General features: G+C 33.4%; 1 pseudogene; it reads left to right on the top strand.

The window, feature by feature from the left end:
• Positions 1–202: 202 nt before the first annotated feature.
• LOC113187786 (T-complex protein 11-like X-linked protein 2 pseudogene) lies at positions 203–970 on the top strand (annotated as a pseudogene).
• Positions 971–7,821: the final 6,851 nt, after the last annotated feature.

The following is a 7,821-nucleotide window of genomic DNA, read 5'->3' as shown; positions in this document are numbered from 1 at the left end:
AAGTTTCCAACCTCAGCATTGCTCACAAAATCATGGTGAGCAAAGATTGCTACATGGAAAGGAAATATATATTTCCAAACATTCTGGAAAGCAATTTTTTGCAGACAATGTACAGTGCTTTTTGGAACCATCTACATGAGCAGTTACCTTGAACTCCTCCTGACTTGTCTTCTGCCCATGAACTTCTAATAAAGTTAAGGAGATCTTGCTATCACTGCTATAACCCATGCCAGAATGGTCTAAGAGGTGTTGAAGAAGCTCTGGATATGGATCTTCTCAAACAGGAAACAGAGCATGGAACCCTCAATGTTAATCATCTCCCCAACTCCATTCTCAATTTGATGATCCTGCTACAAGCACCACTTTGAAATGAAGCAGTGCAGAAACTAAAGAGCATAACAGATACAGTACAAATGCCTAGGAGTATATTCCATGTTCTGGGCCTCATGAAGATGGACATGGTAAACTCTACTATACAGAACATTTGACCTGACCTCCAGTAACATTTGGTCCAATATGAATGAGCTAAATTTCAGGAATTCCTTGACAAGCAGCCTATTCTTCTCAATTATACCACAAAATGGCTAACCAAAGCATCCATAGACCTCATTACACCATTTACAAGTAATGACTTTCCCAGCTTCTCCTCCAGCATAGAATATTCATCTCCCGATAAGGAACGAAACAACCCAGACACACCTAGTCTCACAGTGGTGCTATACCAGGGCACTTAAACCTCCTTCTCTGGAATCATGGAAATGATTAATTCCCTGTGACTCTGCTTATGGACAGAATGCAGCTCCAGGAGATGAAGTCCAAGTTGTACAACTTTATTATCCTGGCCTCAATCTTGTTGGTGGCAAGAAGTTTCTCTGGTAGTGTTTTATTCAGCTCACCTGAATGTGTGGATAAACTGAAATACATAACTAAAGCCCTGGATGAATAATTTAACTCCAGGTACATCTTTTAGTCACCTGCCCAGCACCTTCATGGATTTCTGCATTGCCTTGATGCATGAGAAACCCTCAGAATCCACTAAGCACCAGATGGTCTTGGAAATGTAACCCTCCATGGAGGGGCTTCCTGATTTCTACTTAGGCCTCTAGATTGGCCCTTTGCAGGAGGTATCTCTTACTGCCACAGCTAATGCCCATTATCAGCATGAAGCAGCCAAACTGGTCATCACTCATTTTCCCAAAATAGCAGTGGAGTTACTTGGTGAGAAGAGGGAAAATTAGACAGAAAGGACCATGCATAGGCAGCAAGGAAAAGTGTCTCAGAGAAGAAAAGGAGGAAGAGAGGATTGGGAAAGCAAGTTTTTGCAGTCTCTGTCTGCAGCTATTCCTAGCCACAAAAGGCAGTTCTTTAATAGCCCCTAGATATAACCAACAGCAAAAGTTAATTCCTCTTGTGCCAATACACCCTTACTCCTACCATTGTGCTGATAAAGGCTGAGAAATAACTTTTCTCCAGATTTGCTGTGGTAATAGGCTAGGAACCTTAGAGAGATGAAATTCATACATAAAGTAATGGCACCCAACAACCTTCACAATTCAAAAAGGAAAGATAATATAATAATGCTGATCAGAAAAGTAAAAAAAGTAATTGTAGTGCACATGGTATCTTTTTAAACACAAAATAACTTGAATATTCGCAAGAATTTGCTCTCAGATATAAAGTTTCAATTCAAAGATTCACATGTTCTTGAAAATTGAAAATTTTACATGAAACCTCAGCCAAGGCTACAAATGTTCTAATTTATGAAACAAGCAAACACTTAAACTTGTGAAGGGACATAGCCCCAATATATGACATATGGGCTTAACCTGAGAATATCTGAGAATTAATGAGTACACCATATGAAGTTATTAAAATGAAAAAAAAAACTAGCATCATAAACAAGTGTGAAAACAGGTGTTTTTTTAAAGCACAATTTGTAAGAAAAAGTATTCATAAAATATTACTTGGAAAAAGCTGTTAAATAGAGATCTATATTATAGTCATAAATATAGGCCCAAATTTCAAATAATAGAAGGAACAAGACACTATCCAAAATGAAAAATATTTGAAAAAGAATCTTGGAATTTATATAAAATTTATAACTATTAATGTTAAAAATTCAATGTAAGAGTTATGCATCTCACCAGACAGTTTAAAAGCTTTGCCTGGTTTCTTGGTATAAATTATTTCTAAAATTGGCCTGTGTGTATAAATGTGTTTTTTCTAAATTTTTATAATTTTTTTTAACCTCACATATTACAGAATGCAAGAGTTTTTTTTTTTCAACAAGAGTTATTTTCCTCCTTGGGATTAACTTTCTTGTATATCACTCCTCAACTAATTAATCTCAAGTATTTTTATCATATATTATGTGACATTTTAGTGACAGGAAAAATATAGATGATAAAATTGCATAATATAAATCACATTTATATGCTTTTACAAGCACACTATTTAATCAAGTGGCCTGTAAGTTTTGCCTACATCATTCTGCCAATCATTCATTTGGTAGTTCATAAACCATCTACCATTGATTTAAATTATCACACAATATGACTACTGATCTGTTTCTCCTCAAAAGTCCTTTTCAAAATTTATCTTTTCTTAAACATTTCATTCCTTAAATTCTTCTTTTTTTTTCAATAATATTGGTACTCATTCTCACTCTTCTAACACCCCTTTCCCATTTCTATCTACAGTCTTCTGCAAAAAAAAAAATAGATGATAGCATTTTTTTCAAATTATATTACATGAATTTTGAACATAACGTAAAATTTAAAAAGTTAAAACAGGGGAAAGAAACCTCACTCTTGGACCTCCAAATACATTCAGAATATATGTAGGCTCATACATTCTGAATTTTCAATAGATATGTTTAATAATCCATATATTTATTAAAGTTTGTGCTTAAAATTCTTATTCAGATGCTAATTTAAAGCTTCTTTCTGTTTTCTAAAATTCTGTACTCTTTCCTCCTTAGCCAGTTGATTGAAAGTAGTTTAAACAATATGGATATACATTGATTAGCATAACAAGAAGTTATATGAATACTGAAGTTTAAGGTGGATGAGATTTAATTCACTTGATATCATAAAATGTCTCTGATGCTTTTAGTCTTCTGATCTGTCCTGGCAATCATAGCTGTCTTTGTCCTCTGAGTGAACCTTTTCATTGCCAGATGTTGGTTAACAACAATAAATAGGATGATGCATACTCCAGCAATTATGATACAGCATGTATGCATGTGGTTGTAGGTATAAAGCATTAGGTCTTTTGACCACACTTTGAATAAAACTGAATTTTTTTTTATATTAACTAGACCACCAGAACTAAGTTCTTTGTTATTTCTGAATTGCTTGTCCCACTTACTTTAATTGAATTCCATTTATAAATTCAAATTTCAAAACTTCCATCATTAGAATTATATCATAACTCTATAGAGTTATGCTAACATCTATTAAACAGACTTCCTAATATATTTTTAAATTTGCCTCTCATGCATAATATCCATTTTTTTCAAGCTAAATTCAAATACTTCACCTAGGAAATCCACTTTTCCCTTACATTAAGTTACCCAGGAAATAACCTTTGAGACAATGTATGAGAAGTTTATTAGGAATTGTTTTGGAGATCCATCCGTGGAAGGGTACAGAAGAAAAAAAAACTGGACTGTGCAGAGAAAAAGGTGTGATGCAATATTGTTTCTGTGAAGGCCAAGGTCAACCACCAGGAGAGCTCTGATGCTGGTATAGTCAATAAAACTGTCCTCATTGGAATAAAAGACTGTCCTCATTGGTGAATCCTCATACTCTTGTGGTAGCCAGCCAGAGTATATTCCCCTGGAAATAGGACATAATCTCAAGCAATTATTCTTTTTAATTTTTATTTATTGTTTTTATTTTTAGTTACACATGACAGTAGAATCTATTCTGATATATTTGTACAAGCATGGAATATATCTTATTCCAATCAGGATCCCACTCTTGCATATTTGATGGTGAGATTCATGGTAGAATATTCCTATATGTACATGGGAAAGTTATGTCAGATTGTACTGCCTTTCCCATTCCTACCCCCCCTCCTTTTTTTTTTCATTCCCCTCTGTCTAATGTATTATATTTCTATTCTTCCCCTCCCCACCCTTATTTTGAGTTAGCATCCACAGGTCAGAGAAAACATTCGAACTTTGATTTTTTGAGTTGTCTTATTTCACATTGTATGACAGTCTCTAGACCCATCCATTTACCATAAAGTCATTCTTTATGGTAATATATATATATCATAAAGTCATTCTTCTTTATTGCTGGGTAATATTTCATTTTGTATATGCAGCACAATTTACTTATCCATTCCTCTGTTTATGGGCACATAGTTTGGTTCCATAACTTAGCTATTGTGAATTGTGGTTCTATAAGCATTGATGTGGCTGCATCACTCTAGTATGATTATTTTAACTCCTCTGGATGTATATCAAGAAGTGGGATAACTGGTTAAATGGTGGTTACATTCCTAGTTTTTTGAGGAATTTTCATAATTTTTTCATACTTCTTTCTAGAAGTATGAAAACATTGCTAGTTTTTTGAGGAATTTTCATACTTCTTTCTAGAGTGGTTGCACTAATCTGCATTCCTACCAACACCTTTTGGGTATAAATTTTTCCCACATCCTAACCAACATTTATTGTTATTTTATTATTGATACTTGCTATTCTGGTTGGAGTGAGGTGAAGTTTCAGTGTAGTTTTAATTTGCATTTCTGTAATTGCTGTAAATGTTGAATATTTTTTCATATATTTATTATTTTTTATTTATATATGACAGTGGAATGCATTGCAATTCATATTACACATACAGAGCACAAATTTTTCATATCTCTGGTTGAATACAAAGTATATGCACACCAATTCGTGTCTTCATACATGTACTTTGGATAATGATATCCATCATATTCCACCATCATTTCTAACCCCATGCCCCTCCCACCCCTTTACCCTATCTGGAGTTTGTCTATTCCTCCCATGCTCCCCCTCTCTATCCCACTATGAATCAGCCTCCTTGTATCAGAGAAAATTTTCAGCATTTGTTTCTTGGGGATTGGGTATCTTCACTTAGCAAAACTTCATCCATTTACCTGCAAATACCATAATTTCATTCTCTTTTATGGCTAAACAATATGCCATTGTGTATATATACCACATTTTCTTTATCCATTCATCTATTGAAGGGACTCTGGTTTGGTTCCACAGTTTAGCTATTGTGAATTGTGCTGCTATAAACATTGATGTGGCTATGTCCTTGTAGTATGCTGTTTTTTTAAGTCCTTTGGGTATAGACTAAGGAGAGAAATAGATGGGTCAAATGGTGGTGCCATTCCCAATTTTCCAAGTAATCTGTATACTGATTTCCATATTGGCTGTACCAATTTGTAGTGCCACCAGCAGTGTATAAGTGTACCTTTTCCCCCACATCCTTGCCAACAGTTATTGTTGTTTGTATTCATAATATTGACAGTTCACATTTCTTCTTTTGTGAGTGTCTGTTTAATTTCTTTACTCATCTATTGATAGGTTATTTGTGGGTTTTTCCTGTTGTTGTTACTGCTGTTGTTTTTAAATATTTTGAGTTCTTTATATATGTTGGAAATTAATGATTTATCTGAAGTGAGGTTGGCAAGGATTTTCTCCCATTCTGTAGGCTCTCTCTTCACACTCTTGATAGTTTTCTTTGCTGTGAAGTAGATATTTAGTTTGATATCATACCATTAAAAATATACTTGAGAATCAATCTAATAAAATAGATGAAAAGTATCTATGTTAAAAATTACAGAACACTAAAGAAATTGAGAAAAACATTAGAAGATTGAAAGACCTCCTATGTTCTTGGATAGGCAAAATGTATATTATCAAAACTGCCATACTACCACAAACACTATACAGATTTAATGCGATTCATGTTTAAATTCCAATGATATTCTTCAGAGAAACAGGAAAAAAAGTAATGAAATTTATTTGGAAAAATGAAAGTCCCAGAGTAGCCAAAACAATCTTTAATGAGAAAAGCAAAGCTGAAGACATCACCATACCATACTTTTAATTATACTACAGAATTATAGTAATAAAATCAGTATGGTATTGGCACCAACAGGCATGAAGAATAATGGAATAGAATAGAAGACAGACAAGCCCACATAAATACAGTTATCTCATACTAGACAAAATGCCAAAGACATACATTGTAGAAAAGATAGCCTCTTCAACAAGTGATGCTGGGGAAACTGGAAATTCATATGTTGCAGAATAAAACTTGACTCGATGATCTCTCACACTGTGCAAAACTCAACTCAAAATGGATTAAAGGCCTAGGTATTAAGCCAGAGACCCTACTCAAAGAATATAGGCCCAACACTTCATATCATCTTAGGAACTGACTTCCTTAACAAGACTCCTAAAGTGTAAGAAGTAAAACCAAAAACCTCAAGCAATTCTTCTGGAGACCTGAAAGCAAAGGACTAACTGCCAATAGCATTCCATTCAAGTGGGTGCAATAATCCTTTATTCCTAAAGGAAGAATTAGACAGTTCGCATTGCCTTTTCCAATTCTCTTTATGTGCATCACTCTATCTGGTCTGCTTACTAGATACCTTTTCCTTTTCACCAATGAACTTCCCAAGTAAAGAACAAAATGAAAGTATTAAAATTATTAGTAATTTGTCTACAGTTTTACTTATATTTTAAGCCAACATTTACTGTTTTCTATATGTTATAAATATATAAGGCAATGTTTCTTTCTCAAAATTTTTTCAATACTAATAGATTTTCTGAGAAAATTTCCCTACTCTTTTATACAACTGCACCACTTTCATACTTGCTAACAGAGGCACAAAGATTTTTATGTAGCTTTTTCACAGAATAATGTCTTATGGTCCAAAATCCCTGTAGTCCCACAGTCCTTAAACAGTATTTGGAAACATGTATAATTATATATGTATATTTGTGTGTGTGTGTGTGTGTGTGTGTGTGTGAGTAAATAATAGAAACATGAGTGCAACAGTTCTGTGTATATTATATAAAATGTGCTGCCATGTTATTTGAAGTGTACCACATGATTTAAGCTAACAGCTTAGTTCCTTTGCAGAAAACTTCAGCTCCAAGTATCTAATGATGCATATAAAACAAAGCAAAAAACAAAAAATTTGACCACCACAACAATTGAATAATTAGTCTGAGAAGTGCAATTGTGTTCTGCTCTTTGACTTATGACTCCTGTTACCCTATCTATGACTCTTATTATTAAGGTTTCCTTTCTTTAGTATAGAGTAGTTGGTAAATACTACATCCATGTGAGAAATATTATTAAATATGAAGTTCTGTTATAATAGCCACACACTTCAGTCCCACTCAACCCCAGTGAAGCAAACTGAATTATTCCCTTCTTTAAGATGGGGTGTCGGAATATAAATAAAACTCACTATTGTATTTAAGATCCTAGCCAAGTACTATTTCAAAAGTTTTTTCCCCCATGCTATCTAGATATACATGTTACTACACTCTTTAAATTTATTTCCTTATTAAATTCTGTACTTTCAAATACTTTATTATATCTTAGTTGACAAAATTTACTTTCTTCGTGAATCTTTTTTAGACAAGTTAAAAAATTGAATTCAGAATCATAATCCCCTTTTAGATGTAATAATACATTATCATTGTTTGATTCTATTGGGTTTTGGTCATTATTTGTTCCTTTCAAAGCAATAAAATAATTTATTAAAATAAAAATGCAAGCAAACAATTTTAGTAAGTTTATTTACATGTTAGTTTCATAT

Source organism: Urocitellus parryii, chromosome 2, assembly GCF_045843805.1.
Source record: "Urocitellus parryii isolate mUroPar1 chromosome 2, mUroPar1.hap1, whole genome shotgun sequence".
In the NCBI taxonomy this organism is placed as follows: Eukaryota; Metazoa; Chordata; class Mammalia; order Rodentia; family Sciuridae; genus Urocitellus; species Urocitellus parryii.
Note: the sequence above shows the minus strand (reverse complement) of the source record. Positions and strands in the feature narration are given on the sequence as shown.